At 59.9% G+C, this 9,814-nt stretch overlaps 1 non-coding gene across 1 annotated transcript; it reads left to right on the forward strand.

Annotated features, from left to right (window-relative positions):
* The first annotated feature begins 6,721 nt into the window (after nucleotides 1-6,721).
* On the forward strand, nucleotides 6,722-8,536 carry LOC142794106 (small subunit ribosomal RNA). Its single transcript, XR_012892074.1, has one exon. It is a non-coding gene; the product is annotated as a small subunit ribosomal RNA (ribosomal RNA).
* The last annotated feature ends 1,278 nt before the right edge of the window (nucleotides 8,537-9,814 follow it).

Here is a 9,814-nt window from a genome sequence, read left to right on the forward strand (position 1 = left end):
GTTTTTTGCCGCCCCAGCTGACGCAGTTCGGACTTAGCACTTTTTGGCTGAGCCTTGCTGGCGGCCCACTCACTCGATCGCCATGTCTGTTTGCCACAGTTTTCCCGGTGGTGCCGCACCCGGGCTCGCCCCGGCAGACGCGTTTTTTTTTTTCTTTCGCCCCGGCTGACGCAGTTTTCGCGCCGCCCCGGCAGACGCGGTTTTCGCGCCGCCCCGGCAGACGCGGTTTTTCGCGCCGCCCCGGCTGACGCGGTTTTTTGCCGCCCCGGCTGACGCAGTTCGGACTTGGCACTTTTTGGCTGAGCCTGGCTGGCGGCCCACTCACTCGATCGCCATGTCTGTTTGCCACAGTTTTCCCGGTGGTGCCGCACCCGGGCTCGCCCCGGCTGACGCAGTTTTCGCGCCGCCCCGGCTGACGCGGTTTCGTGCCGCCCCGGCAGACGCGGTTTTTTGCGCCGCCCCGGCTGACGCGGTTTTTTGCCGCCCCGGCTGACACGGTTCGGACTTTGCACTTTTCGGCTGTGCCTGGCTGGCGGCCCACTCACTCGATCGCCATGTCTGTTTGCCACAGTTTTCCCGGTGGTGCCGCACCCGGGCTCGCCCCGGCAGACGCGTTTTTTTTTTTTTTTTCTTTCGCCCCGGCTGACGCAGTTTTCGCGCCGCCCCGGCTGACGCGGTTTCGTGCCGCCCCGGCAGACGCGGTTTTTTGCGCCGCCCCGGCTGACGTGGTTTTTGCCGCCCCGGCTGACGCAGTTCGGACTTTGCACTTTTTGGCTGAGCCTGGCTGGCGGCCCACTCACTCGATCGCCATGTCTGTTTGCCACAGTTTTCCCGGTGGTGCCGCACCCGGGCTCGCCCCGGCAGACGCGTTTTTTTTTTTTCCTTCGCCCCGGCAGACGTGGTTCCCCCCCCCCCTCCGTCTTTCTTTTTGTTTTTTTTTTTCGCCGCGGCTGAAGTGGATTTTTCGGTGCCTCGACGCCCCGGTAGTCGCGGTTTTTCCGTTTCCGCACGGCCCCGGCTGACGCTGCTCGGTCACAGTCGCCTTTTGTGGTGATTGCAGACTTCTTGAGCGCGGGTGTTTTTTTTTTTTGTTGTTGTTGTTGTTTTATTACGCATTCGCTCCAGCAGACGCTGTTTAGACTTTTTGTTTCCTCTTTTATCCTGCGACGAGGTGACGAGGTTTATTCGGTGCCCCGCCGCCCCGGCTGAAGTGATTTTTCCTGTCCCGTGCCGCCCCGGCTGACGCGGTTGGGACTTCGCGTTTGTTCGGCCGCCACGGGTTTTGGCGCACTCGCTCGGTTGCTTGTTGTTGCCACTTGTTGCGAACCCAGGTTTCTTGAGCGAGCGCGGGCGTTTTTTCTTCCTTTCTTTCTTTGTTCTATGTGTTAGCGAATCGGCCTTTAATATCACACGAGGACTCACAACCAACAATTTTCAGTTTGAAGTGTAAAAAATCTGCAGGTGTTGACGTAACTGACTTGCCCCGTACCCTTGAGTACATCCATGAAGTTCTCGTAGTACTACTAAATCGCATTATTCCAAGTGGAGAAATTCCCATAAACTTGCAAACCTCTACACGAAAATCGGTGCGCGTGATAAAGTTGAAAATTATCGTCCGATATCAAATGTGCCTTCTATAACACAAATTCTAGGAAAAAAAAAAAAAAAAACACTTGTTCGCCGTTTTCTGCGCCGTGACTGGCAGCACTCCGGCGAAGCGAAACGGGGTCGATTCGAGCACGATATCGGCGTCTTTCGACGTGCTCGCCGGCGACCGTCGCACGAGTACGTCGCACGAGCGCGTCTGCCGGGGCGCCGTTTGCGAAGCCGACGCAAAAGTGGGAACCGCCGCTCGGATGATCGCCGCTTTCGGCAGAGTGAGTGTTGGCACTCCGGGGAAGCGAAACAGCGTGAATGCGCCCACGAAATCGGCGTATTTTGAAGTGCCCGCCGGCGACCGTCGCACGAGTACGGTAAACCGCGTCAGCCGGGGCGTAGTTCGGGACGCCGACGAAAAAGTGGGAAGCGCAACTCGGATCTTCGCCGTTTTTGCAGGAGTGAGTGGCGGCCCTCCTGCGAGACCAAGAAGCATCGATTCGTGCACGAATTCGGCGCCTTTCGACGTGATCGCCGGCGACCGTCGCTCGAGTAGGGCAAACCGCGTCTGCCGGGGCGGGCTTCGGGACGCCGATGCGAAAGTGGGAAACGCTGCTCGGATGTTCGCCGTTTTTGGCCGAGTGAGTGCTGGCACACGGGCGAAGCCAAACGGGGCCGATTACGGCACGATATCGGCGTCTTTCGACGTGCCCGCCGGCGACCGTCGCACGAGTACGGTAAACCGCGTCAGCCCGGGCGGAGTTCGGGACGCCGATGCGAAAGTGGAGAACGCCGCTCGGATCTTCGCCGTTTTTGGAGGAGTGAGTGGCGGCACTCCGGAGAAGCCAAGGAGCGCCAATTAGCGCACGATATCGGCGTCTTTCGACGCGCTCGCCGGCGACCGTCGCACGAGTAGGGCAAACCGCGTCTGCCGGGGCGGGGTTTACGACGCCGACGCAAAAGTGGGAACCGCCGCTCGGATGTTGGCCGTTTTTGGCAGAGTGAGTGCTGGCACTCCGGCGACGCGAAAGAGCGCGAATGCGCCCACGAAAGTGGCGTATTTGGACGTGCGTGACGGCGACCGCTGCAGGAGTACGAAAAACCACGTCAGCCGGGGCGAGCGACACACGGCGGTCTGGGTGCTTATCGCTGCTATTATAGGGGCACCCCGGCAGACGCAGAAAAAAAAAAAAAAAATTTTCGACCTTCTTTTTTGCTGGTCGAGCTCGGGTAACCCAGGTCGCAATGGGAGCCGCGCACGAAAGCGGCGTCGCGAGACGCGTTCGCGGTCGCTAGTCGCACGAGCTCGGCAACCGCGTCAGCCGGCGCGGAGTTCGGGATGCCGACGGCTAAGTGGGTACCGCTGCTCGGATGTTCGCCGTTTTTGGCCGAGTGAGTGCTGGCACTCCGGTGAAGCCAAGGAGCGCCAATTCGTGCACGATATCGGCGTCTTTCGACGTGCCCGCCGGCCACCGCCGCACGAGTACGGCAAACCGCGTCTGCCGGGGCGGGGTTCGCGACGCGTACGCAATAGTGGGAACCGTCGCTCGGATGTTCGTCGTCTTTGGCCGAGCGAGTGCTGGCACTCCGGCGAAGCGAAACGGGGCCGATTCGGGCACGATATCGGCGTATTTCGACGTGCTCGCCGGCGACCGTCGCACGAGTACGGCAAAGCGCGTCTGCCGGGGCGAGGTTTGCGACGCCGACGAAAAAGTGGGAAGCGCCGCTCGGATCTTCGCCGTTTTTGCAGGAGTGAGTGGCGGCCCTCCTGCGAGACCAAGAAGCATCGACTCGCGCACGATATCGGTGTCTTTCGACGTGCCCGCCGGCCACCGCCGCACGAGTACGGCAAACCGCGTATGCCGGGGCGGGGTTGGCGACGCCGACGCAAAAGTGGGAACCGCCACTAGGATGTTCGCCGTTTTTGGCAGAGTGAGTGCTGGCACTCCGGCGAAGCGAAAGAGCGCGAATGCGCCCACGAAAGTGGCGTGTTTGGACGTGCTTGACGACGACCACCGCAGGAAAACGAAAAACCACGTCAGCCGGGGCGAGCGACCCATGGCGGTCTGGGTGCTTATCGCTGCTATTATAGGGGCACCCCGGCAGACGCAAAAAAAAAAAAAAAAAATTTTTTTCGACATTCTTTTTTGCTCGTCGACCTCGGGTGACCCAGGTCGCAGTGGGAGCCGCGCACGAAAGCGGCGTCGCGAGACGGCTTCGCGGTCGCTAGTCGCACGAGCTCGGCAACCGCGTCTGCCGGGGCGGAGTTCGGGACGCCGACGGCTAAGTGGGAACCGCCGCTCGGATGTTCGCCGTTTGTGGCCGAGTGAGTGCTGGCACTCCGGCGAAGCCAAACGGGGCCGATTCCGGCACGATATCGGCGTCTTTCTACGTGCTCGCCGGCGACCGTCGCACGAGTACGGCAAAGTGCGTCTGCCGGGGCGGGGTTTGCGACGCGTACGCAATAGTGAGAACCGTCGCTCGGATGTTCGTCGTCTTTCGCCGAGCCAGTGCTGGCAATCCGGCGAAGCCGAACGGAGCCGATTCGGGCACGATATCGGCGTCTTTCCACGTGCTCGCCGGCGACCGTCGCACGAGTACGGTAAACCGCGTCAGCCGGGGCGGAGTTCGGGACGCCGATGCGAAAGTGGGAAGCGCCGCTCGGATCTTCGCCGTTTTTGGAGGAGTCAGTGGCGGCACTCCGGTGAAGCCAAGGTGCGCCAATTCGCGCACGATATCGGCGTCTTTCGACGTGCCCGCCGGCCACCGTCGCACGAGTACGGCAAACCTCGTCTGCCGGGGCGGGGTTTGCGACGCCGACGCAAAAGTGGGAACCGCCGCTCGGATGTTCGCCGTTTTTGGCAGAGTGAGTGCTGGCACTCCGGCGAAGCGAAAGAGCGCGAATGCGCCCACGAAAGTGGCGTGTTTGGACGTGCTTGACGACGACCACCGCAGGAAAACGAAAAACCACGTCAGCCGGGGCGAGCGACCCATGGCGGTCTGGGTGCTTATCGCTGCTATTATAGGGGCACCCCGGCAGACGCAAAAAAAAAAAAAATTTTTTTCGACATTCTTTTTTGCTCGTCGACCTCGGGTGACCCAGGTCGCAGTGGGAGCCGCGCACGAAAGCGGCGTCGCGAGACGGCTTCGCGGTCGCTAGTCGCACGAGCTCGGCAACCGCGTCTGCCGGGGCGGAGTTCGGGACGCCGACGGCTAAGTGGGAACCGCCGCTCGGATGTTCGCCGTTTGTGGCCGAGTGAGTGCTGGCACTCCGGCGAAGCCAAACGGGGCCGATTCCGGCACGATATCGGCGTCTTTCTACGTGCTCGCCGGCGACCGTCGCACGAGTACGGCAAAGTGCGTCTGCCGGGGCGGGGTTTGCGACGCGTACGCAATAGTGAGAACCGTCGCTCGGATGTTCGTCGTCTTTCGCCGAGCCAGTGCTGGCACTCCGGCGAAGCCGAACGGAGCCGATTCGGGCACGATATCGGCGTCTTTCCACGTGCTCGCCGGCGACCGTCGCACGAGTACGGTAAACCGCGTCAGCCGGGGCGGAGTTCGGGACGCCGATGCGAAAGTGGGAAGCGCCGCTCGGATCTTCGCCGTTTTTGGAGGAGTCAGTGGCGGCACTCCGGTGAAGCCAAGGTGCGCCAATTCGCGCACGATATCGGCGTCTTTCGACGTGCCCGCCGGCCACCGTCGCACGAGTACGGCAAACCTCGTCTGCCGGGGCGGGGTTTGCGACGCCGACGCAAAAGTGGGAACCGCCGCTCGGATGTTCGCCGTTTTTGGCAGAGTGAGTGCTGGCACTCCGGCGAAGCGAAAGAGCGTGAATGCGCCCACGAAAGTAGCGTATTTGGACGTGCTTGACGGCGACCGCCGCAGGAGTACGAAAAACCACGTCAGCCGGGGCGAGCGACCCACGGCGGTCTGGGTGCTTATCGCTGCTATTATAGGGGCACCCCGGCAGACGCAGAAAGAAAAAAAAAATGGGGACATGGCGTGCGTCACCGTGCGGCTTCGCAGCGTTGCCGAAGTCGCCGAGCCCTTCGACTGAGCCGAACGGCGGACAGGGAACGTTGGTCGGCCGTTCTAACCTGTCGGTGCCACGCCGAGACGTCGTTAAGGAAAACCGCGTCGTGGGCCTCTACGACGCCGTCGAGTCGTTGTACGTTTGGTGTCCAGCGTGTCGGCGGCGAGTAGCGGACACGTCGTTCACGACTTCGGTCTTTCGCAGTCGACGCGAACTTGCGGAGAGTCGTGGTGCCTCACGTTTTCGGCAGAAACCGCGGCGGAATTTTCCCGTGCGTGCGCGCACGACCTCGGTGCTGTGCCGTCAGCGTAGTGTTGCACAAACTCGTGGCCTACCCAAGGTGCGGTACGTTTGCGGCCGTATCCTCGGTGGGAATTTCGTGAGTAGGGTCGCAAATTCTACGACCTCGGCGGGTTTGAGAGCGACGTAGACTTGTGGCACGCTCAACATGCCACACGTTTCGGGGCACACCCGCGGTGAAATTTTCTCGAGTACGCTCGTATTAGGGCCCAAGGAGGTCTGGGTACTTATCGCTGCTATTATGTGGGGGTTCTCGTGAGCGGCGTACGCGAAAGCGACCGGGTGTCTGATATGCGGCGGGCTTCGGCCTCGTCAAGCGTGTCCTCGGGTCTGCTCCAGGGGAATCCACGGCAGTCGTCTGCAGCCTCATCCGCTTGATGCGTTAGGGGCTGGTTGTCGGACGGTGCCGTTTTACCACGATATCGAGGTGTGTTCCGTGTCGTCCTCGGGCGATTCAGATGCGAAAGCGCCGAAGACGCGGGCGTGACCCGTCGTCTGGCGGCTTTGCAGTCTCGGCTCCGTTGCTAGTTCCGGCCGGTCCACCGACAGTGCAGCGGGCTTGGGCAACCCGCACGGCGCGACCGAGTCGATGCAACGAAAAAGAGCGAGCATGAACGTGCTTCTTGCCGCACGGCTCCCACTCGTCTTTCGGGAAGGTTGTGCCGTAGCGAGCTCGAACGCCGTCATCTCGGAGTGCAAAATAAGCGTGTTGGGGCGCCTGAAGGTGGCCTCCGCCGCACACAGACTGCGTCCGGCCCGCCGAGGGCGAGGACGGACGCGCAGTCGAACGATTACCTGGTTGATCCTGCCAGTAATCATATGCTTGTCTCAAAGATTAAGCCATGCATGTCTAAGTACATGCCGAAATAAGGCGAAACCGCGAATGGCTCATTAAATCAGTTATGGTTCCTTAGATCGTTTCTTCCTACTTGGATAACTGTGGCAATTCTAGAGCTAATACATGCAGTGAGCCTGGAGCCCTTTGGGTAACGGGTGCTTTTATTAGACCAAGATCGATCGGGTTTCGGCCCGTATTGTGTGGTGACTCTGGATAACTTTGTGCTGATCGCATGGCCACGAGCCGGCGACGTTTCTTTCAAGTGTCTGCCTTATCAACTTTCGATGGTAGGTTACTTGCTTACCATGGTTGTTACGGGTAACGGAGAATCAGGGTTCGATTCCGGAGAGGGAGCCTGAGAAACGGCTACCACATCCAAGGAAGGCAGCAGGCGCGCAAATTACCCACTCCCGGCACGGGGAGGTAGTGACGAAAAATAACAATACGGGACTCTTTTGAGGCCCCGTAATTGAAATGAGTACACTCTAAATCCTTTAACGAGGATCAATTGGAGGGCAAGTCTGGTGCCAGCAGCCGCGGTAATTCCAGCTCCAATAGCGTATACTAAAGCTGCTGCGGTTAAAAAGCTCGTAGTTGGATCTCAGTTCCAGACGAGTAGTGCATCTACCCGATGCGACGGCTCGGACTGAACATCATGCCGGTTCTTTCTTGGTGCACTTCATTGTGTGCCTCGAGATGGCCGGTGCTTTTACTTTGAAAAAATTAGAGTGCTCAACGCAGGCGAGTCGCCTGAATAAACTTGCATGGAATAATAGAACAAGACCTCGTTTCTGTTCTGTTGGTTTTTGGAATACGAGGTAATGATTAAGAGGGACGGACGGGGGCATTCGTATTGCGGCGCTAGAGGTGAAATTCTTGGACCGTCGCAAGACGAACTACTGCGAAAGCATTTGCCAAGAATGTTTTCATTGATCAAGAACGAAAGTCAGAGGTTCGAAGGCGATCAGATACCGCCCTAGTTCTGACCATAAACGATGCCAACCAGCGATCCGCCTGAGTTACTCAAATGACTCGGCGGGCAGCTTCCGGGAAACCAAAGTATTTGGGTTCCGGGGGAAGTATGGTTGCAAAGCTGAAACTTAAAGGAATTGACGGAAGGGCACCACCAGGAGTGGAGCCTGCGGCTTAATTTGACTCAACACGGGAAAACTTACCCGGCCCGGACACTGGGAGGATTGACAGATTGAGAGCTCTTTCTTGATTCGGTGGATGGTGGTGCATGGCCGTTCTTAGTTGGTGGAGCGATTTGTCTGGTTAATTCCGATAACGAACGAGACTCTAGCCTATTAAATAGGTGCGGGGTTCCCAGCACCTTACAACCTTCTTAGAGGGACAAGCGGCTCCTAGCCGCACGAAACAGAGCAATAACAGGTCTGTGATGCCCTTAGATGTCCGGGGCCGCACGCGCGCTACACTGAAGGAAGCAGCGTGTCTTTATCCCTGTCTGAAAAGACTGGGTAACCCGTGGAACTTCTTTCGTGATTGGGATAGGGGCTTGCAATTGTTCCCCTTGAACGAGGAATTCCCAGTAAGCGCGAGTCATAAGCTCGCGTTGATTACGTCCCTGCCCTTTGTACACACCGCCCGTCGCTACTACCGATTGAATGATTTAGTGAGGTCTTCGGACCGATGTCCGGCGCGGCCTTTCGGTTGCGCCGGTCTGTTGGAAAGATGACCAAACTTGATCATTTAGAGGAAGTAAAAGTCGTAACAAGGTTTCCGTAGGTGAACCTGCGGAAGGATCATTAACGGATTGTGAAGGGTGAGCGCCTCAGCTGCGTCTGCGCCCGACACTTTCTGCCGCTGACCCCGTTTGGACGCGGGGTCGGCTTTTCCCCACGGGGCTGCCTGAATGTGGAGCGGCACCCCGTGACAAATTGTTGCGCCCAGCGGACGCCAACACCGCGACCTTGGACGGTCGGCCAGGTGGCGGACGCGGGTACAAACGGCGCAACGCACTCATAGGTCGGCTTTCGACCCGCCACTGCACCGTGGCTCGAAGCGCTCGAAATGCGCGACCCGACCGCTGCGGGACCGCCTAGTACTGTAAACAGGAGCGGCGGAGCGCGAACGGCGAGTCGTGGTTACGTCGGTAGAAGGCGAGGCTGCGCGTTCCCGAAACGCCAGCCGAGTGCCCTCCCGACCGTTCGAGCGTGCAAGAACGAGACCCGACAATCGCGCGGCGACTGCCAAGTACGAGAGGAACGGCACAAGCGTCGGCGGTCGGTCAAGGAACTGGCGATGTGACGGGTCCGCTGTGCACCAGTGCATACCGTCCCGCCGTCCGCGGCAAGCGCCTCCGCGTCCTCGGGTGACGGAGGCTGCCGGTCGGTTCTTGCAGGCGAGGGATCTCGCTGGCACCGGTTCGCGTTGACGCGCGGCCGGTCATGGCACGGCGATGCGACGGCCGAGGTGCGCAGTACTCGATGGAGGAACCGCACGCTCCGATGACCGTCCCGCCCTCCGCGGCGTATGCGTACCGACCGTAATGGTTGCAGCAGCGCCGGCCGGCTTTTGAATTCGCCACACGAAACACGGTGCGAGATCGCGGTTAGGGGAGCGTCGACGTTGCCAGGCGTTTTGCTTGCTGCCGAGGGAAAGGCGGCACGGCCACGTCGCGCTCGTCGCGATTAGCGGGTCTGCGCGCTTTGGGAAGGTGCCGCAACGACTTGCCGAAAGAGGAAGCACGGAAGAACGAGGGACTTGGACGTCCCGACAATTGAACGCACTTGCGGCCAGGCCCTTGCTGGCTTCGTTCTTCCGCCTCGAGTAGGCTCGTACGCGGCTCCGGCGCCGAAAGTGGTCCTTGGCACCGACTTCGGTGGACGTGGGAAGTGCCGCGCAAGTACGGCGCGCCTGGCTCCACCTGTTGGCTAAAGTAGGCAGCCGGATCGGCATTTTGGTGTGCGGTGGCAAACCGTGGATGCGAAAAAAGCTTGTGCGATTTCGTGGAACAAAAAGCGGGGGTCCCCCTTTTTATGCGGAGGAGACCGACCCGCCCGCCGTGGTGAACCGCGACGCCACGG

This window comes from Rhipicephalus microplus, unplaced genomic scaffold (genome assembly GCF_043290135.1).
Source record: "Rhipicephalus microplus isolate Deutch F79 unplaced genomic scaffold, USDA_Rmic scaffold_374, whole genome shotgun sequence".
Classification (NCBI taxonomy): domain Eukaryota; kingdom Metazoa; phylum Arthropoda; class Arachnida; order Ixodida; family Ixodidae; genus Rhipicephalus; species Rhipicephalus microplus.